This window comes from Strigops habroptila, chromosome 1 (assembly GCF_004027225.2).
Source record: "Strigops habroptila isolate Jane chromosome 1, bStrHab1.2.pri, whole genome shotgun sequence".
NCBI lineage: Eukaryota > Metazoa > Chordata > Aves > Psittaciformes > Psittacidae > Strigops > Strigops habroptila.
In genome coordinates, this window is record NC_044277.2 from 153,601,011 (window position 1) to 153,624,353 (window position 23,343).

At 43.2% G+C, this 23,343-nt stretch overlaps 1 protein-coding gene across 4 annotated transcripts in view; it reads right to left on the reverse strand.

Annotated features, from left to right (window-relative positions):
* The window catches only part of ELMO1 (engulfment and cell motility 1), a 278,325-nt gene that overhangs the window by 58,863 nt on the left and 196,119 nt on the right, over window positions 1-23,343 (reverse strand). Inside the window, exon 1 of one of the 4 annotated variants that reach the window (XM_030477063.1) lies at window positions 22,038-22,517. The exons of the other annotated variants lie outside the window; for them this stretch is intronic. The gene's annotated coding sequence lies outside the window, so the exon portion shown is untranslated. Of the gene's footprint in view, window positions 1-22,037; window positions 22,518-23,343 lie in introns of those variants that run through there. 4 annotated transcript variants of the gene reach the window in all.

Genomic DNA, 23,343 nt, shown 5'->3' on the forward strand with positions numbered 1-23,343 from the left:
CACCCCTAGAGACTTAGCTTGACTCTCTGGAGTGTTCAGAGACAGTCAGCTTCCGAGGATGATTTGTTAACTCAGCTCAAATTTGACAAAAACACCTTTTGAAACAGATACAGACTGTAGGATGCAAATTCTAGTTGCATAACCTTGTCCATGAGCATCTATTACACAAAAAAACCAAAAGACTTAAAAGCAGACTTTAGATTTGCCCTTTATATACTTTCCAAATAACTTTATGTATCAGGCACTGTAAATCTTCTCTTCAGTGTGTTCTTTTTCTTTTGGATTTTATGAGGATTCAGATTCGTATCTCTGTATTTCCTTTACGTATAAACAAGCGAGCATGCTAAAAAGAGAACGACCCACACCAATGTTTCTGCCATTAATTATCCAGATATAGGGCAAGAGCACACTGCACATCAGAAATGTAGGTCAAAGACTGATCACCGCACATGCTTACCAACTAAACCATAATGATGTTCCATTTACATAGCTTTATCTTCTTTCAAAAAAGCAAATAAGAGACAAGAGTCAGCCTGGGATTTACATCTGCACAAATAAAGAACTTACTATGCAGCATTCTGGAAGCATGGTGTACTTTAGGGAAGGAATTAAATGTTAAATAAGGGGACAAAATGGGTGTTGTTCATGTTGCAGTAAAGAAAGGGATGAGATTTCTCCTTGCTGATCATATGTAGGAGACTGCACTTTGCAAAACAATCTGGTGATGAAGAAATGCGAAGCCCAACAGAGCTTTGTCAAAATAATAAACACATAGTAAATATCTGCATATTGAAAAGTACATATGAAAAATGTTGCTATAATTAAATTTTAAAGAAATGCTTCTTTATCCTCTTATCCTCATTTGTGACTGAGCAAGCAGGGACTGAAAGTAAAAATAGTCATTTTTCAGCTCCAACCAGGCGAAAGCTCATCTCTCAGTTCTGCTATTACAGTGCCCATGGCAACATATTTACCAATACACAAGCAGATCAGTGATTAACCCAGGAAAACATTAGCTTACTGTATTGTGTGGCATGTTTTGACAGATAGGAAAACTCATTGTCCCAAGGAAATACTACTGAGGATGTACAGGTCTGTTACTAACGTATATACATGTACACTACCGCACATACACACTGTGCAATTTAAACGTTCATTCATGCAATATTGTAATATCAATGGGTAATATTTGTGGGGTTTTTTAATTGGCAACTTAAAAATTCCCTTTAAATGTGAGAGTTTAACTTGAAAGAAATCACAATGAAAATGATCCACTTTTTCCTCATTTAGATATTCTGATCTCATCAACCTGGAGAACTTCAGTGACTTCAAAAAGGAACAATGACAACTTAAAATCCGATAACTGCTCTGCACTAGCATAGGCAAATATGTTGTGGACAGGCTTTTAGGATTCTTTAGGTAACTAAATCCAGTGTAGAAGATCACATTCTACATTTTAAGTTTATTTAATGGTCTTGTGTAACCTTTCTGAGGTTCCTATCAACCTCACTGTTGTAATTCCAAGTGACTTCTGATAGTTATTATGGTAACACTGCATCCAGCACTGCTGGCTCTGTATTGTTGACCAACATCTACTAGAAAACACAAACACATCTCCTAAAAAGTAAAAGACCTCAGAGAACTCTGCAATTACCATGAACATCCTGAGACAGGCAGGTGGCTGGCCCTTGTAAACAGTCCTCATCACCAACCATGGTTATCAGAATTAATACCAGCTCAAGTTTTGACTGGCTGCTGGGAATACTTTGATGTGGCTTTCTTTGAACACACAACTCTTCCCTCTCTTCCCCCCCCCACAGGTCTGGTTTAAGAAAACAGACTGCAATAACAGTACAATGGAAATGTCATGAAGTGTACTTCAAACGAGAGAGCAAGGCAACGGCAGCTCACAAGCCACTGAAGAACAAGGTCACCGGTACAACGCAGTGACAACTGACATCGCATCATGTTATACTCTTAAACGATGTCCTTTTTTCCCCTCCTCCTCCTCTAAGCAGACACAAATTGCTACTTTATTCCTGTGCTGATTCTGTGACATGAGAAATGAGGTTTCAAAATCCATTCTCCGATTCCAGGGACAGCTTGAGATTAAGTATTTATATTAAATCAACACATTTATGTAAGAGGCGAGAAAAACCCAACACAACACTTGAAATGTATTCAGCATTGAAACCTTTAGCATGTCACGTTCACATCAGTTTGTAGTTTGCACCTAGCTGCGGAAGATGAAGAACTAAACTCAAAGCTCTGAAGAAGCTGACAGGGATGGTAGTAGGACACTGGAGTATCTCAGTGTCAGCATGACTTGTGTGAGGCTCAGTTACAACCACAATGGGCAACAGCACACACAGACGTACACACACACAGAGCGGCTTGTTGACCTGTCCTTGTGTATTTGTGAATTGATTGACCTACAACTCAGAAGCCAAGATTCTTTCTGTCTGTTGTTTCTGCAAATCAAGGCAGAGTTTTACTATGGGAAAAGGACAGCTTTAGATGGAACAATGTTAACTTGTTCTACAAGGTATACATGAGGTTGTTTGCTCAATGCTTAAAAACGCCTTAAAAAAAATGAAGGAAAGAGATCTGCACCCTTTCAAAAACTGTTCAGCATCTAGCTCCCTCAGCCCAGTAACACCTTGTACCTCAGGCAGAAGTCTCCCCTTGACAACTTCTGATGCCCTACTCCTTATGAATGATCTAGTTTGTATAGTAATTACTTTGAATAACATTGAAAGTAATGACAATTATTACAAAAAGAACCTAAGGTATTTTCACAGTGCTGTTTTTTCATGTTCTTCTCTCATACAAGCCTCTTGGTCTATCTTGGGAAAAATAATTTCTCATTTGGCAACTCTCATTTTTTCCAAAATTGAGACAGAATCGTGTCAAGTTTGGATTTTCTGTAAGCACATAACTCTCCATTTATACTTTTCTTGATTGAATTTTCTTTTCCTGTAACCACTTAAAACTCAGGCAGAAATCATGGAATCCCAGCCTGGTTTGGGTTGGAAGGGGCCTTAAAGCTCATCCAATTCCAAGCCCCTGCCATGGCAGGGACACCTTCCACTAGAGCAGGTTGCTCCAAGCCCCTGTGTCCAACCTGGCCTTGAACACTGCCAGGGATGGGGCAGCCACAGCTTCTCTGGGAAAAGTCTGTGCCAGTGCCTCAGCACCCTCACAGATGGGCAAATGAACGGATCTAGGCCTCCATCCAGCCAAGCATTTAAAGGTGCTGTTAACTGCAAGCACCAGGAGGAACTCTGCTCAAAACTGATGGCCAGATCTCCTACTGGCTTCATAGCAAGTTCAGGAGAACTCAAATCCAGCTCACATCACCCAAACTCCACAAAGTCCACAAGATGAACACATAAATTAACTCCACCCGCCCCCAACAACATAACCACCTATTTCATCTGCTCCAGATCTCTGTTTCTTCATTTTTGGCCATCTTAGTTATGCAAGCTAACTGTAAGTAAAAACCCGAACCCAAACAAATCAAAGACGCCCAAAGCAACCACGCAAGGCAAATCAACAACCAAAAGCTGAACCCAGTAATTCTGGGTAAAATCCCTGATGCAGATGTAGCTATAGTGACAGAAGAACTTTCGTTGTCTGGGTTGATTGTGTAACTACGCAGAAATTACACAGAAAACCAGCGCAAAAGTGCCTTCAAATAGCATAGGCTGTGTCTGCCCCGGTTCTGCTACTGATGAGTCCTTGGAGCGAACCTGCACCACAGGCAAATGTTTTTACAGAGCTGAGATAGACAGTCTATCTAAGATGTCCCTTTAAAAAGCAATTCCAGATATTATGCCTGTAAATCAACATTTCTGTTAATGAGATGGTGGTTGCACTCTGCCGTCTGAAAATCATAATCCTGAGATTTAGATTGCCCTCAAATGGGTCATACAAGCCAAAAACCTCATTATGACAATTTTAAGTGTTTGCCTATTTGGCTGGCATTTACTTATAAGTCACCTCCAGCTGCTAGGGATATTTGGCAGAACCTCCACCTGCATTGTAAGGCCTCCCAAAAGAGAGCATCAGGTTCTCCTCAACTATACCTCTGCCTGTTAGTCCCCGTGATGTACAAACACTTTATTGTTCCCTCATAAGCCTTCCTTGCCCTTCAAGCCACCCATGGTCTCCTGGACCTCTATAAAGCACTCCTGTATTAAATTACCCGAGACTGAGCAAGAGAGACAGGTTCTTGCTGGCTTCTGGTGTGTGGAATACATACATACTGCGTTCTCTGTAGTTACTCTCTGCACTTGTTCATTTATTGTTCATTGTTTTGGCAGGCTTTTTCTTTCAAATTATTTCTTTTGGACTCTCAATCTTCATCTTGGCTTGCTAAAAGAGAAACGGGGAACAAGGCACGGAGCTCTCAGCAGGAGCAGAAGCAACCCTCAGAAGGAGAACAGCAAAACTGACAGCTGTGCTTTTCTGCACTGAGCACAGTGGGTACATCAATACCCCAGCAGCCCTGCTGCCATCTGGGGAGCTCCTTGAGCAGACAGGTTATTTATAGGAACGTGTTTGCACAAAGCCAATATTTACCTGTCGGCACTGTCAAAATTTGCAATCCATCTTTGCTGTTACCCTGCTGGTTTTCTTGTCAATAGCAGGATTTTCCAAAAGGAAATACTGTAATGTATCCCCCCACCCCTTAAACGTTCCCTTCCTGAAAGGGTTGGTTACGCTTATTGTTGCAGCAGGAATGCATCTGGTTTCCAGGGGCCTTGGGGATCCTCCAGAATGCTAACGGGATGTTAAACCTAAAAAGCCCATTTCTCTGTCTTGTTCCTGCAGCAGCATGGCACTTCCCTGCCAAGACCAAGCTGAGATTTAATGTTAACAAAAGCCCAGGCATCCCCACCCCAAAACAACGAAAACACTTCCTTTTTGGAAAGGTGGCTACTGCCATTACTGTTCTAACCATAACCATTCATTTCAAGCAAGGCAGAAGTTTTAACGCGACGTTTCAGTGTGTTTGCCTTTGAAAGTGAACTTGAATTCTACAGCAAAGCCTCAGGAATGAAATGCATGGGTGACCTCAATCCTGGCTCCTTGCAGACCGACATTTGCATCACAAACTACAGGCACGCCTGAAAGAGATGAGAAGGAAGAACTAACCTCTGGTTTCTGTCCCAGTTTCTTCAGGTGAGTGGCTGGATTACACTGCTAGGACAGTGCGAGGTAGTGCAACTGGCTACTGAAAGGCCATCACTCCCTAGGAGTGTCCTCACAGAGCTTTCAATGGTCTATTTTCTGAAAATAGGATCATAGAATCCCAGACTGGTTTGGGTTGAAGGGACCTTAAAGCTCATCCAGCTCCAACCCCCTGCCATGGGCAGGGACACCTTCCACTAGAGCAGGTTGCTCCAAGCCCCTGTGTCCAACCTGGCCTTGAACACTGCCAGGGATGGGGCAGCCACAGCTTCTCTGGGCACCCTGTGCCAGCACCTCAGCACCCTCACAGGGAAGAGCTTCTGCCTAATGTCTAATCTGAATAGTTCTTCCACACCCAGAGATAAAATCCTATTGAAGATAGTGACCAAACACAGCATCATCAATCCGTATCCCTTTCCATTTCAGCTAATGCAAGAGTGTAACAGCTACCATAAATCACTGAGAGGTTCAGGGTTTGAAACCAGCTCTGAAGAGCACTTTGGGTTCAACTTTAAGTGATCAGCTCCCAGTAGGTCACCACTCTGCAACAGCACCAGCTAGCAACATGCCTATCCCACAAGCTCACAGGACAGGGCTGGAGAAAGCAGCACAGGGCTTAAAGCAGGAACACTGTAAGTGTTTTTCAATAAGTAGTCTAAAGAACAAGGATTATTCTAACAGATGAGGAATGTATTCTGTGATCTGTACAGCAAATACCAATGGAAGTAGGACATCACTTAAATACATGCCAGTCTGGGAGCTATGTAAATGGTGATGAGAACAGGTGAATAGAGACACTGAAGAGCAGCAAAAAGTCTTTTAGATTTGCTTTTGTTTGTTTTAATATTAATTACCAAGCCTTATGACTTAACCAGCTTCCCAGCTCTTGGCGAGGAAACGGAGCAAAGCCAGACAATGGAACAGGGAAATTTCTCACTCTTACTTTCTCCACCGAGACTCACAAAAAGAATTCTCTTCATATAATGTGGTTTCAGATGGTTTTTTGAGTATTGTTTAAAGAGCATGTCAAAGCCACAACAAAGTAATTCCTTCTCTTAGATAAGGTCTGTGAACTCCCCTCAGGAGAAGTATTAGAGAGCCTGCAGGAAAACTGCTTATTAGACAAACGGAGCCACAGATGTGACTTTCATCTGGTGTGCAAAGCAGGGACATCACATACAAGGCAGAAATACCCAATTATGAAAAGTGACATTTTTAACATTCCTTGAAAACAAAAGACCCCATTTTTTTTTTTTTTTTTTTTTTTTTTTTAATTTTTTTTAATTGTGTGGGGAGAAGTTTCTGGTTTTGTCTCCTGCACTGGGTGTCCACTGTCATCCTTTGCGATTGACAACAAAAATGCTGAGCTGATAATCTCAGACTGGTTTGGGTTGGAAGGGACCTTGAAGCTCATCCAGTTCCAACCCCCTGCCACGGGCAGGGACACCTTCCACTAGAGCAGGTTGCTCCAAGCCCCTGTGTCCAACCTGGCCTTGAACACTGCCAGGGATGGGGCAGCCACAGCTTCTCTGGGAAAAGTCCGTGCCAGCGCCTCAGCACCCTCACAGGGAAGAGCTTCTGCCTCAGAGCTCATCTCAATCTCCCCTCGGGCAGGTTAAAGCCATTCCCCTTGGCCTGTCCCTACAGGCCCTTGGCCAAAGCCCCTCTCCAGGTTTCCTGGAGCCCCTTTAGGCACTGGAGCTGCTCTAAGGTCTTCCCTTCAGGAGCCTTCTCTTCTCCAGGCTGACCCAGCCCAGCTCAGCCTGTCATTATTAACCAAATTTCATATTCGCAATATCCATTTGGCTATTGTGCTTTGCCAGATTTGGTCTAGCTACCACTAAGTTATCGCTCTGTGTCAATCAGATAAATGTCCTATCCTACCAGAAAGCAAACAGTGCCCCTATCCCAAGCCTTTGCTGGTGAAGCCATGCCTCATTTGTTAAGCTTTGACAAGAGATCACAGCAATAAGAACACTCCTTAAAAAGAGGAGAAACTTCATGGGAATAGTAATGAGAAAATATAAGCCGAGTTTAAGAACGACACTGGAATTTGACATGTTCATGGATACTCAGAAATTCTGCTTAAGTACCGATGGCATGATATTACTAATTTTCACTACTTGAATAAAGGTGAGTTAAAAGCTTGGCAAGCACCATACTCTGGATACTGCCTGAAGGTTCTTTTCTCACTTAAAATACCAAAAAACAACTGAAAGGTGGCAATCCCCTGAAGTTACGCACTGTGTTAGTATTTAGGTTGCATGGACCTATTTACTGATTGCCACGGCACTGAAGACTGGCAACTGCTACATCTGAGAGAGTGGACAGGAGAAGTTAATGCTACAGGTAGTATCTCTCGTGCTCATTGATGAGCTTTGCTCACACACACAGGATTTACACCAAGGCTACATTGGGCTAAGAGAACAAGATGCAGGAGAGCAACTGAAAATGTTGGATACTTCTGCCTTTCTCTGCATTACCTAGGAACTTCATCTAAGAAATGTAATTTTTAGTTACGAGACTATTTAATTTAATAAATGAAATCCTGAGATAAGCAGTCTCCTTGATCAAGGGATGGCACATTGTATAGGCCACTTAGTTCTCCATGTAGATCTACATGGTTTAAAGGGCATTCGGATATGTGTCCTGAAGCACGTAACAAAACAGATGGAACAGAAGTTTAATGGTCAACTCTGCTGTAATGTCTAATACTGAGTTCCAGGGATGGGACCTGGATGACCCAATTGATCCTTTTCAGTTCAATATAAATTATTCTTTTCCTTTCTTGTGCCTGATTTAAAAGAAAAAGGAAAAAAAAAGCTGATTGCAGCCTTCAGCATACTTATGAGATTAGGGTAATGAAGAAGAGACCATTTTATAACGCAGTTCACAGATTGTTCCTTTCAGATTTCAGAATGCAGCTGGTTTCAGCCTCCCAGCTGGCAAAGAGGGGACTCCTCACCCTAAGTACTCTGCTTAATCTGGGGACTTCTCAATCAGACACAGCTGAAGTAGTGGCATGATTATAGGCCTTGGTCAAGTGTTGCAATGCAAAATGACTTACATTAACCAGCATTCTCTAGGATCAGTGCAAAACAAATCCAACACAACTACAGACCTTGAAAGAAGTCTTTCTTAGCCCCCCACTCTTCCCTTGGTCTGAAAATACCCTCTTGACAGATGCTAGTCGAGTAATTCAACATTTATAGCAGCAAAGGACCAGCACACAGCCTGGCCATCAGAAACATCCCTGGTATGTGTTAAGCACCTCCTGTAAATTCCCTTTTAGTGTTCACAGGCTGGTTTTGACCGTAAGAAGACTTAACTTCTCTGAAATTTCAGTACAATGGTGCTCTCCATACCTCTGGAGAGTTCCACATTGTCAGAAGCCATCCATTGTTATCCATGACAAAAAGCCCCTGTCCGTCTCTGCTGTTACTGAACACTGACCTGAAATGCTTACGATAAGCCAGATGAGCCAAGACTCACGATTTGTGAAGAAATAAATCAATATACACAGGCTATTTTAAATCCAGCTTAAACCCCAATTCATATAGAGTTAAAGAAGAAAAAGGGCAGAGGAAAGGCAGATTTAGCTGGTTCCACCTAGCTTTCATGGCACTGAGGTAAAGGAGCCAAACGCTTTCTCGCTCTGCTCTCAAGAGCATAGCTTCCCTCTCTCAATGCTATTTTGCTTTTGACGATGCCCAGCAAAGCCTCTGCTTGGCCACTATGTGGTACGTGCACACTGGAATGATAGAAAGAAGAATCATAGAATAGAATGTGGAAATAAAAGATAAGCGAAGTAGAAAAGCTTGTCAAAGGAAGAAAAGAAAGAGGAAAGTTATTGTGGACAAAATTCTCAGAACAATAAGGCAACATTGGACCACTTTACAATCTGTCTCTTATACTGGATAAAGCCATATTTTGGACCCCAAACTGGTACTATTTGTGGACAGTAATGTATTTAAATGTTAAGAAAAAAGCATCTGGTTTGAAACCTTTTAAAAATCTAATAGATAGGAACTGGAACAGGCATTTCACACTATCTACCTGAGATCAAATTCCAGATGACCAGATGGTTTAATGCCTTGCTTCACCTCCAGCAAACAAGACTCTGCCTTTCTGGTCTAATGCAAGCAATACCAACAGCTCCAGAAACACAAGCAACAGACTGGAGGAACCCAAACCGTCCCCTCACATGGTTAATGTTGCCCACGTCAGCTCTATCAGAGCATGACACTTTTTGCTCACAAACATGATTGGGGTCATTAAGTTCCCCCCATTAGCAGAGTTCTCCACTATTTCTCTGCTAGACATGGATAGGCTGAGAGAGGCCAGGCACTGAAACCTCCTTTATTCTACACAGAAGAGTGTATAAGGTTGGGGAATGGAGAGGATGGTTTTGATTAATCCAACATAAATAAAACTCCCTGAAAATACAGTGAAGAATAGAGGCTCAGATCTCTGTAGATCAAACCCAAGGGCTACATTGGTACCCCAGAGGCAACTTCATTACCCTCAGCTGAGCTGCACAAGGGATTAATTTAACCCTCAGAAAAGGGTCAAGAGAAACTGGGAGAGGAACAGAACAATCCATTAGTAAGATCTATAAGGATGTTCATAGAGTTTAGTTCAAATTCCTCCTTTCAGTTGCTGTTTTTAGAGCAAGCAGGTACATACAGCAACATTACCATTTCTATTCTGCTCCCTCTGCTGTTGTCAGAGCCCTTTCTTCTATTGTCTCAAATGACTTTTAATTTAAATAATTTATATTCTCAAACCCCATAAGATCCGGTTAAGTACTCTGAGGCTTGTTCGTCTGTCTACTTGAATAGTTTTCTTCTGCTTTCTTTTAACAAATTCTTAAGATGTATCTGTAAGCTGAAGAACAGTTTTATTTTTCTATAATGAAGCAGCTTTCTGTGTTACAGCCAGTTGTTTCAGTTGTGGGCTGCGAGCAGTCCTCCTGTTCCAGAAAGGGAACACTGTCAGGTTCTAAATGTGGCTGTGTACCTTAGGTGTAAAACTGTGCAGCAGCCCATTATTGTATCAGCTGCCACTATTAAGCTAGAAAAAGCAAAAAGGAGGTGGAGAGGCTAAACACTAACAGCAGAAACATCCCAGGACTCAGCACTTTTTATACTCAGGGGCACATTTTTGGTAGCTTATTCTTCTATTTCCAATCTCGCCTTTCTTGAAGATGATTGTTATTTAGCCAACATGGTGAAGATGTTACACTGTCTCTTATTTGTTTTGATGAACTAATGCATCCCAACTGGAAGCACTGGAAAATGTGAATGATACAGAAATTACTCAAATCCTTTTTCCTATCCCATCTCTTGTAGAAACAAGACCCCTGTAATAGACACCTAATTGAAGGTGACCTACCTACTGCCTTCAAAACAATAGATATGGCCTGTTCCCTCTACTTCTCCTTCTCTTAAGGGTTCCCTCATTCTTCCCTCCCCAAGAAGCTAACCTGCAAGCGTTCCCATGACACAGCATCTTGTTCTGAAAGAGGATACATGCACAGGAGGACGACACATTGGCTCTGGTCATGGCGTGGGACCACCCCAATCACATAACATTGAAGCAGCCCATGACCTTGAGCTTTTACTCGACCCAACATTACTCAATCGACAACCAAACTGGCATCACTGGTCTAGTCTAAGCCTTAACAGTGCCCAGCTATGGTCTATCATATATTTTCACACATGTTATAAAGAATAATTTACCCACATTTTAGCTCTTTCAGACCCAAATTTGGCTCTTAACACTGATACATGAGTTTTGAAGGAAGACAGCCCTCATTTGGACCCAGTGAGCCAGAAATAAGTTTAACTGAATACCAGGAAAGCCTTCAGAGTTAGCACATAGCACTGGTTATTCTTGCTTCTCTACAAAACCACTTTTGTTAAAGGAAATTTCACATCTCCCTTAAGAAACTAGAATCGTAGTGCTTTAACTACAGGTGTCCTCAGCTAATAAAATATGCCAAATACAAAGAATACCTTCTTGTTCAAGGTTGGTCTTGGTATTTCCATTCTGGATATGGCATAAATGTTCCCTCTTCCCTTCACAACACAGACTGCCAGCTACAAAACAGCCACAACAAATCTTGGGTTTACAGTCCTGCCTTTCCCCACTGTTCACTCTTTGCTCTCAAACACTGCAAGGACTTGCACCCTGCTTTCCTCTCTTGGATTTTGCAGAGTACTTTCTGGCCATCATTCTGCTGCGGTAACACTCAGAGCAGCTCTGGTTCACCTTTCCAGAGCTTTAGAGACAGGTCCCTTTACTAATTATCCTGGGTTTAAGGAAGTAGACTAAAGATCTCCAGAAGAGATGACCTCTTGCCAATCTACATGATAGAAGAGAGCAGCAGTTATTAATTTTGCCAATATAGAATTTATTACCCTTTCCTAAGGGTAAGCTGGAGGAAACCTGGGCACCCGCTGATGTCAATGAAAAGCTACTGGATGGCATCTATAAACATCCACAGCCTAATTCCTGATACTCGCACTGTTTAAACAGGACCACTGGTTTTGGTTAGAGGGGACCTTGAAGATCATCTAGAATACAGATGTCTAGAAATGCTTTATAGCATTATCCTGGTACTTCTGCTTCTAAATTCCTTTATCTTAGGAATGAATTTCTAAAATAAAACTGACAGGACTGTAAGGCCATATGATTTAGTATTTAAAAAGAGATCCGCCTAATTCTGAAGGTTCATTAACAGCATTTGGGGGAGGAAGGGGTTGTTCAGCAATATGGCCAAGAACTGTCTCCCTTTCTTGTTCTTCCTAATTACAACCTAGAACGCGTAGGGTAGGACATCTGCTTGATATTGCAATGCACTCTTTGATGGTTACCATGAGGTATTCCCTCTTATTCCCTGCGACAAGGCAAGCCTTACTAAAACAAAGCACTCGGGGAAACAGTGAACTGCAAAGCGAACAGCCTACACAGGAAAGCTCTTTTCTATAATGCTAAGTGAAGTTTTGTCAAGGGTGGGATTCCTAAGCAGGGATGGTTTTCATGATGCAGTAAAGCCATCCCCGAAAGACCCCAAGGAAAGCATGACATCTAAGCATTACACTGAAACCAACTATTAGACCGGGCAAACTCATTTAAAATCAAATCCAACAACACTTAACTGGCTGCTAGGTGAAGCCACTTACTATTTAAAGACCAGAAAGCCCAGTGTGGCTCTTGATGAGACCAACACAACTGACTGCAGTGCATTTGGATTATCATGTTTAGAAATTCGTGGTTAAGGATCCCGAATCACCACAGGATTAAGAGCAAAGCAAACAGAATCTCAAGTGATCAATTACTGCTGTAAAACACGCACAGTTTAACCATCCTTTCTATCCAACCTGAAAATGCATAGAATAGTAGAAATATGCTCTTCTTCTTCCTTTTCAAACTCACACCTTTTTATGGGTACAATATTTTCCAATGCAACTCCTCCTCAAGACTGATACCAGCAGGAAAATAACTTGAATGGTAGGTAACATCTTTAGGCTGTTGTACAGCCTTGTTTCACTTCTACATTTGTCAGTATGGTACATGTATTAATTTAGCTATGTTTTTTTGAAGCCTTTTAAGTCTGCCTAGAATCACAGGGAAAGTAAAAATAACCTGGCAATAGAGAGATCTGCGTGTGCTGCAGAAATTTACATTTCCGGGGATGAGCCTGTGAACTGTACTAGTAAGAAGTCTTCTAGGACTATAGGGCAAACCAAGAGGTGAAGCATTCCTTGATTATTTATAACAGAACAAACCATTTTTCTTCTTACATCAGCAACGCCAAGCATTCTGGTTATCACCTCCTATTGCATCAATCTGCATTTTCCAGTAATTCCTAACTGGATGCATGTGTAGTAGTATCATATTAAAATAAGCTTCCTGTCGCCGAGACCAAGGGTTTCAGCTTTCCTAAGAAACTTCATTCACTTTTTGAAGTAGCTCAAATCATGCTAGCACAGCACTTGCATATTGGAGTAATCCCACTGAAATCCATACAACAGCTCCTGTGACTAGTTCTGCTTAGCACAAAGGAGAACTACAGAATCTGTTATGAAGCAATCCATTCTTAGATATAAATTAAATCCGCTTTGGATAACTATCTCCTCTCTCACACACAGAGAGAAAACTGGAGGTACAGAAAACTACATTTTAAAAACTGTAAATAAGACATTATTTGTTTTAATATATACAAGCAACCTGATCTAGTTGAAGACGTCTCTGCTTATTGCAGGGGGGTTGGACCAGATGACCTTTGAAGGTCCCTTACAATCCAAACTGTTCTATGACTCTGTAGGAGCCTCCTTTCTGGCTGTCACACCAAGACTGGTGCTATTCCACTGCAGGGTTAAAACAAATGTTAAATGTTACAGCCAGAATTAAAGAGCTAAACATTCACAGCAGGGCTTGATTACCTTGATTATCAACCTGTCATGATCTAAACCTTACACATCTACTTCTGCTGAGTCAATGTGACTTTAAAAAACAGTGGATTCTTCTCTTTTAAAAAAAGATTCCCTACGTCTTTGAGGCTGTTAGGGTTAGCAAGGACTATTTATAGGCATCAGTGAAAAGGAGGAAGTCTTACTCTGCTCTCCTACTGCTCGCTGCTGGTAAGAGGAGCTTGCAGGTTTTCAGCAAAATCTCTGCCTTCTTTTGACAGAACTGCAATTATAGACAGGAGACAATTGCATGGCAGCGAGATAAATCAGTGCTATTACAGAATGACTGGGAATGAGGAAGCGATTTGATTGACTGTGTTGCTGGACTGTAGCAGCCAACTTGGCTACAAGTACTTTCTTTCTCTTCCTTTCTCCCTGAATCCTGAGAGCAAAGCAAGTAACAAGCTGTTATCCCTGGTGGAACAAACATCCTTTTTTTTATATATTGATAATGCAAGTTGTTGCTTGCTTTGCAACTGACTCACATAGAGCTCTGACATCTCTAATTTTCTTTAGGAGGAGCTGCCTTTTGACTGATTTCACAGGACAATTTGACCACTCCAGGAGGAAGACAACTCCTTGATTTTAGCGACCAGCCTGAAACCCATGGGAGTTTTAGCACTTGTTTCAACACAACCAAGGTTTCTCCTTCTGCACTGGTGTTCCTTTTAAGCAGCTCTTGAGTTTGCACCACCCACCCAACCTACTGCATTCACCTTTCATGGGTGCTCTGTGGCATTGGCCACCAATAGATGCTCCAAATGGGTTGTGGCATCAGAGACGCGCCATACCCTCACTAGGTTACATAGCTTGCCAGTACTAATGATGCAGAGGCAATGATGAAGACACCAGATCAAGGGCATGATCTGAAGAATCTGGATTCAGGCCCAGGTATCTGTGCAGGAGATCATGATGAAATGGGCACATTTCTTTACAATCACAAGCACTACACACTCTGACCATCTTTCGGCAGCCCACTATTTCAAACTGCAGTAACTTCTGGGATTTTGGTGCAATAAAGCCGTTAAACTACAGCTCAGGCAAACTTGTGGAACAAGCTGCAACTGAGCTCTGGTGTTTAAATTTAAAATCATATAATTAGCTGTGGGCCTTTCCTATACTTTCCACATTATAAATCTGTCACGCATCTCTGACTGAAAAAAACACTGTTTCATTCATTACCAGTAACAGTTAACGGAATTAGAAAGGTGTCTATTTCCTTCTTGGTTGAAATCTGGCAGCAGAGTCCTTTATAACCCCCAAAATCTCACACATATCCAGTGACTGTTTGTCTTACCAAATCAATGATAAATGCTAATGCTCAGATCTGACATGCCTGAAACACTTGATATTTACTCCGCCAAAGAAATTCATGGTTAGATGTTTCTAGCTTATACCTTAAATATATAACACAAATTCAAAGCCTTGAAATTTGCTGGTCTAGAACCTTTAGCAGTAAAAGCTGTTATTGGGATTGGTGCAAAGTTCAGTCTGGAGCAGAGGTCCCGTGACTTTCAAATGATGGAAATCTCGCATGCAAAGGTGAGCTGATACCTAATGTCATGCACGAACAAGCAGAACAGATTTTGAGATTCACTTGTACCTTTTCTGTACCAATAGAAATGAGCATAATTCCACTTGCAATTGAAAATGGACCTAAGATATTCTAAGCATAACCCCAAAACATTATCTTGCTGTTTGAGATAGGGTGATAATTTGAACAGAGGATTTTAAAAGGTAAGTTGGGAAGTGAGAACAAAGGAATTTATTTGTGAAATAATTGTGAATAGACTTTTCACTCTTCTATTAAATATTTAACCATGTTATAATGGCATTTAAAAGCACAAAAATTCAAGACCAACTATTAACATATAAATACAATGCAACTTCTCATTGCAGTCACAAAGCATCAGACATATTTCTAACTCAAGCCTTTGCCTATTACTCTATGCAACAAAACACCTAGTCATGTACAAGTGAGAGATTTCATGGACATCATGTACCTCTATGCAGCTGTAGCTGTTTCAAAGCAGGGCACCGAGAGCTTGAACAGACCATAAAGAATCTCTCATCAGGGATCCCTTTTCTGAAAGCTGAGCGGAGCTTCTGACAGCCAAATGGCTTCATTCCACCCTACAAAAGGTGAGTATGGGGAGCAGGGAGAGAATGTCTCTTGTGAAGGCACAGAGAGAGTCAGGAGAAAAGACTGGTTATTCTGTGGTCCTTCCCTTCCCTTCCCTGTGGCTAGTGCCACAGGTACATTTTAACCCCTTGTGTCAAATACAGGGACTGTGAAATAGTTTTCTTACAGAGCAAGCTTCTTCCATCCACAACATTCCTCAGCATCATGCTGAAGTATCAGATGCAGAGGTGATAACCTTGTGGTGGTGACAAAAGCAACAAAATGCACACTGTGACTCTGCTATGCACTATACCCATCATGTGTCTAAATGGAGGATGGACAGGCTCTGCAAAGCCACTCTGCTGCCTTCACACAGGACAGCAGGAAACACAAGTGGATGAGCAGAGCTTCATTCCTCACTCTGCAGATTCCTATCGGACAGTCATGGCAGTCCTTCAGGAAGTATTCAATGGAGCTGGGGTAATCTATGACAGCTTACACTTTGCCAGAGAAGGGTGGAAACTAGGAAAGACACCACACCTTGATGAGGGGCTCCAAAGGCAGCATAGAATACCACCATCCTTTGCAGTTGCTTCTGTTAGGCACCAGGCAGAAAACCCAGTCTCAAGTTAGAACCTTATTAACTTCCACAGCAAAGCACTCGCAGAGCTGTATTTGTAGGGATCCAGGAAATCTATTTTTGTTTGTGTTTTCAAGCCTGTTTAATTACCTTGGTGAGGCTAACGAAGGAACGTTCTGCTGCTTCCAAACAGAAGAGCTGCAGCTAATCCCGAAAGTCTTCCCCTCGCTCCCAAGATCCGTGGGTGCGTGTCTTTTATAAATGTGAACTCATTCAAATCTTTTCACCATTTCCCCCACTATTTTTTTTTAGATCCATTTCATTCTCACCGGTGTCAGGATACAGTGACAGCTTTGATCTTTCTGGAGATAACCATATGTGGGTAGATTCGTTTTCTTTAAATGCAGACTGGGAGCAAATCCAGAGGTCAAGCCAGAAAGTTAACAGATATTTGAAAACCTCATCTAAAAGAAAATCCCTTTGTGTGGCTTCTAATATGCCTTTGGATGTGAATCTTGAAGTACCTAGCTGTGAAAGCTGCTCTCTGTATCACCATGTTCCAAGTCTTAAGGAAACCGAAGTTCAAAGACAAGGGAAGACTAAGAGAGTTGGGTTTGTAGCTATGGAACAAGCACTTTCTTTGCCACATCAAAAGCGCTGATAAAAGCAGTCCACCAATTCAGGATAAGAGTATATTATTTGATGTATTAATTTGACAGTGTGCTAGCATTAATACAAAGATCTCCTTCTTCACCCCATTACAAGACTGATTTTGTGCATTACATAGGAGTTTCAAACGCCCAAACTACAGCTAATCAAAGTTCCAGTTTCTATGGAGGTCATGTGTGTCCTCTGAGGTCTGACTTTCACATGGTTTTTTTTGAAACCACTGAATTCTTAAGCTGTGAAACTGGCCAGAATTCGTGTGAAGTTCATAAAAAAGGGATGTGTGCCCTGCACACTTCTCAAAATGCTGCTGACTTACTGCAAAACTTATGGGTTCTGCAAGTTATTGATGCCAAGAATGCATAATTCATACTTTCATTTTCAGAGTGAGTGTCATGACCCTTATTGTACTGGAACTTTATTTGGGTGAGGTATGCATGCAGATGATGCTACTCTGGGAAGAGTAAGCATGGGAAAAAAAAAAGACTGTCCAGTTACTTGGCCTCTAATTCTCAATAAAGAACTTAAAATTGAGTCTCCCTGATACAAAACCAATCTTTCTTCCCATCATGCTTCTCCTCACAGGGGCATGTCTCTAAGAAGGGCTGTAGAATCATAGAATGATTAGAGTTGGAAGGGGCCTTAAAGCTCATTCAGTTCCAACCCCCTGCCACGGGCAGGGACACCTTCCACTAGAGCAGGTTGCTCCAAGCCCCTGTGTCCAGCCTGGCCTTGAACACTGCCAGGGATGGGGCAGCCACAGCTTCTCTGGGCACCCTGTGCCAGTTCCTGTAGTTCCTAAGGATGGGGAGTGTGGGGTGTGTGGTGCTGCTTCTTCTTAACTGGGGGGGCAAAACAACATAGCAGAGCAAAAGGAATTTGCAGTATTCGAGTTCTTGGGAAGACCTGAACTCAACACATAGAAAGACATTTACAATTTCTTGCTTTTACATTTTTGCAGTTAAGAACGGTAAAAAGTGGTGATTTGTACTTGTGGATCTTTTTCAAGAGACCAAATAAATGAGGACCAATTGAAGTAGCATGCTCAGATGGGGGCAGACATGCTTCTATAGGCCTGCACCGGGCTAAACTCTTATTGCAAATGACAACAGACATGAGGTAGCGACATGCAATTCCTCTTTATAAGACCACTCCTGAACTCCTGCCAAAAACCCCCTCTGCATGCCTCTTAGTGCATCAAGACAATGGAAGAATAATGACAGGTCTGTAAAATCTGCTGGAATTGACAGTTCTCATTGTTCTCAAAACTTGGTGACGCACAGGAATTTTCAGAGCAGCGCTGCACAATGTCGAACAAAATGGGCGTCAAGCAAATCAATGGGCTTTTCACGAGTCACTCCTCTTTGTTTTACTGCTGTTCCATTTTTGTTCTGTGCTTGGTGTTGCTTTGTTGTGTGCGCTTGCCATGTGTGATGCGAGGGTGCATGGACTGAATGAGGAGTGAGAGCTTCCTGTGACTTGGCATGATGCTCTACGTAAGCCAAGTCCTAGAATGGAGTAACTCTGCCTGAAAATGTTTTTTTCCAGACACAAAAATAATGAACTGGTCTCATTCAAGCAGAGTTAGTCTGATCTGGAGTTATGACTGTCTGCAATTCATTCGGATGTAAACACATTGAGCCAACTCAAGAAGAGTATTTGGTTTGCAGCTTGTGTAAAAGTTGTAGCTCACTTGAATTGTAGTTCACTTGAATAAAGGGGTGAAAACAAAAATACAACTGAGGCAAAACAGAAGACTGGTGGCTCTAGAATCTGTTTACCCAGTACATGAATGACCACAACGTTTTTACTGAGACTGAAGAAGGGTTAAGGTCCAGGGAAAGAATGAAATACTCAAATTCAGTACCTCTGGACACACATAAAGCCTCTCTTCTGGATTTCTGCTCTACGCTTCCAGCATAGACTAAAATATCACAGACTGCTTTGGGTTGGAAGAGAGCTTAAAGGTCATCTAGTTCCAAGCCCCTGCCACGGACAGGGACACCTTCCACTAGGTTGCTCCAAGTCCTGTCCAACCTGGCAATGAATGAGCTCTGCGAGCAGATGAAGGATAACCCATTAAGGTGAAAGCCCATGGAAACAAGTAAAAACCCGTGCAATGCCCATCCCACCCAGGTTTTTAACATGACTGTTGCTGAGGGAAACAGAGAGGAAAAACAACCTGCTGCCTTTGTAAAAACCTTGCTCTTCCAAGAAAAATGTAAGCATAAAACTGAAGATGGGATCAAGGTCTGGTGGCTTCTCATGTAAGTCAATGGAGGTATGCCAATCTGGTCTGGCACCAAGCATTTTAGAAGACATATGAGTCCACTGAACCAAGTGTTTTCCAATGCAACCAATTAAAGCTACTCCAAGACAGCATTTTTCAGCTTCTGCATCCTCCCAACTGCTGCCAGCATGCCACAGCTCTCACTGAAGCCTACTCACTCCTCTGTTGCTGGAACTCTTATAGCCTGGGAATCTGTAATGCCTCTCCCACATAGATCATCCCCAAGCAGTAATGACAAGCAACTGTTCTCTGCGCCATCAGGTCAAAAATCTAATGCAAGCATGGCTTTGACTGCAACACGAGTTTTCCTACCTCAGGCACCACTGTGGGTTGAAGCCCTCAGACAGACTGATCCGATGCACTATCCAAAGCTCAGCAGTTACAGGCTGTCTCTCTCCCTCCCCGTCCCCCCTCCCTTTATCTGCTAATGCACAGGGATAGACAAGCGAACAAATCCCTTCAAACAAGGTTATGGGAGATACAGGAAATCTATCAGTCACACAGTATTTGCCTAATGCTAGTGACTAAACTTGAGAGGTTTATGTTGTTTGAACTAGATCCCTGGAGTGCTAACAAGACCTGGAATATCATCTTTAGAATTGTGGTGACCTTAGAAGGCAATGTTCTCCTAGGCTTTCGCATTATCTATCAGAAAATCAAGCAGAAGGTAGTAGGTATAGAACTAAAAACACCCAACAGTGCAATGGAGCATCGTTTTGATGCATCCCAAAGGTGTTCAAAATAACCAGCCTTAAGTCAGAACCAACCATGCCCAGTTGTACGAGAGTCCAGGCTCTCACTCAGCTTTTTACAGAGTATCTCAGCCTAGATCAAAGCATTCACCTCCAAGATGGGGAGTGGGCACACCTCTTTGCCTAGACTGCTGTACGTGATGGGGTTTTCAGCTCCCGTGGTTCTAAGTAAACACAAATGAATGATACGAGCCCCTGGGGAAGGTGACATAGCAACTAAATATCTGCTTCATTACAGAAATTTCATTCTTGGCATTTGCAGCACTGCTAAACACAACCAAGTATTGCACTAAGAGCTCACAGTTCTCTCTTTTTTTGCACAGATTAGGGAAATGACATTGGTTTTAAGCTCAGTGCCACAGGATGCCTGGGGCCATCATTTCAGTAAGGGGTGGCCCAAACACCCCTGGGAAACACAGGGAAAAGCAACTTACATCTATGTCTTCAGAAAAGGCAACAATTCAAGCTTAATGTGGGGTCTTCCTGCATTTGTGATACATTGGGTTAAACACTCAAAAGTACACAGAGAGGAGCTTAATATAGCCTTCACCAACAGACACTCTCACTGTATTGGTGCACTGAATTCTATGTTCTGTATTTTCTGATCTATTTTGATCAAACAGTTCCTGAAAACACTGACAACTCCTTTTGGCATCAACTCTGGGGCGATGCCGCTTCCTTTAGCTGAAGGGACAAGCTCCACAAACACACCTTCCTGCCACAACTTGCAAAGCAGTACGTCCAAAGCAAAGCTGACCAGTTAAACCATATTGGAATAAAATTATCACCCCCTCAGCCTGAGATTCCCAGGCAGCAATGTAACTTCCCAGCAGCTCCCAACACTGGGAGAAAAGCAGCTGTGTGTCTAGTTCTAAAATGACCACAAAGACACCAAAAATGGATCCCTAAAAAGCAGCAAGCTTCACCTGATGTTTGCACCTAGTTTGGTTGCTGTAAAATTCCTGATACACATGACTAGCTCAGGCACAGAGTGAAAATACAGGAAGTTTGTTCCTAAATATTTTTGTTCCTATTTCTGCCCTTTCTCCCATGTATTTTCACAAGCCAGATGACTACAGCCTCTGAGAGGGTTAAAGCAGAGAGTCATCCAGCAAAGCTCCCAGTCTAACGGCAAATACCTGATAAAACATGAACAATGCTGAGCTGAATTCATGGCTGGTGTAATTCAAGTAACCCCAGAGGGCTACAGGGGGACAGATTTGCACACACACACACCCTCCCCCTTCTAAATATACCATTTCTGCTTTACAGAATCAAAAGCAGAGTCCCAACAGGCAAAGGAATCAACTTCTAACTCATGCCCCGCAATGGTGCAAAAGGAAACTCCACACTTTACATGTACTCACCTGTTTCATCAACAAGCAGGAAAGCTTTTGAATTTCATCTGGGTTTTAAAACCCTTCTCCAAAGAACAAATGAATTTGAAAATTCCCAACAAACTAAGATAAAAGGTAGGAAAAGCAATGATTCCCTGTGCTGAACACAGTGAGGAACGATGAGCAACTCATGTTTTCTTGGCTCAGGGTTTAAACTAGTGTTTGACAAACCACAGTAATAACGTGTCTGTTATTATTACACCGACACCGCGACTACATATGGGCACCTCAGACTTGCAATATTCCGCTCCGTGTGGTTTGCTTTCCTATTCAAACACAGAGGCATTCTGAAATGCCTCGGGAGAATACAGCATCCTTCACAGACTAATCTTAATTAAGCTAAACAACCACCCGAGGCAAAGCACACGGCTAACTAGTTTGTCCAATGCCTGAAACCATTAGGGAGAACACATCTTGCTACCCGCGAAACAAACCCGAGAAATCCTTCATGCTATTTGCAGTTGTTACTGCTTCTTGCTTTTGCCATTACCTCGGCATCACCCACCGATCTGTTCCCCGGGCTGAAACAGCAGGATAAAGTACACGGATTTACTTACAGAGATCCCCTAGCTCCATCGTTCCCGACGACAAATTCACCTCCCACACAACAGCGAGCGGATGACTTAATGCTGCTTTCTGCGGGAGGCACAGCGCGCGCGAGCGGCAGATGGTCTCCGGTGAAGCTCTCTATGGAGATCCGTCCTCGGCATAGCCATGGGAGAGGAGCAGACCCCCTCCTTCGCACACCTTTGCCCGCTCTCCCGTCCCCACGCCGCTGGGGCGAGCATCCAGCTTTGCTTATGTTGCGGGTACCCGAGGGCCACTCGGGCTCCCATTGGCACGGCCGGGCGGCGGCAACCAATCGCATCCCGATCCAGGGAAACTCCTGCCCATTTATTTAGCATCTTGGGAAACCATATTCCTGAGGAAGAGTGAGTGCTGCTCCCCGAGCATCCTACCATCAGACGGGGGGGGGGGGATAAATAAATCAGAGCTCCCCATCACTGGGTCTCCCCCTCTCCGCCAGTGGGGACCCGGGGCCACGGGGGAGCGTGCCGGAGCTTCACAATGACTCGTTCCATCTCCATGGAAACAGCCTGGATGCAGCGGGCTGGATTTGTGTAGCACATCTGCTGCCAGGCTCGTAATCAACTGCAATCTCATCTCTCCCCCCCTCTCCTTCCCCTGCTCTCGCTGCTTATTTGATTGTGAGTTTGCTTTCTCTGTTCGTAGGCGCTGGGAAAGTACACGCAGACAGAGCTGTGCACACATTGACTTTCTCCCCGTGCAAACACACCACGACACACAAATGTAGATGCACATATGAACACCAGGAGCATCCACTCGTATGCATGCTAGGAGGTACACACCCTGTGTACCCAAATAATACACCTTAGTCATATTCTGAGTTCGAGTAATCATAGACTGGTTTGGGTTGGAAGGGAGCTTAAAGCTCATCCAGTTCCAGCCCCTGCCACGGGCAGGGACACCTTCCACTAGAGCAGGTTGCTCCAAGCCCCTGTGTCCAACCTGGCCTTGAACACTGCCAGGGATGGGGCAGCCACAGCTTCTCTGGGAAAAGTCTGTGCCAGCGCCTCAGCACCCTCACAGGGAAGAGCTTCTGCCTCAGAGCTCATCTCAATCTCCCCTCGGGCAGGTTAAAGCCATTCCCCTCGGCCTGTCCCTACAGGCCCTTGTCCAAAGCCCCTCTCCAGGTTTCCTGGAGCCCCTTTAGGCACTGGAGCTGCTCTAAGGTCTCCCCTTCAGGAGCCTTCTCTTCTCCAGGCTGCCCCAGCCCAGCTCTCTCAGCCTGGCTCCAGAGCAGAGCTGCTCCAGCCCTCGCAGCAGCTCTGGGGCCTCCTC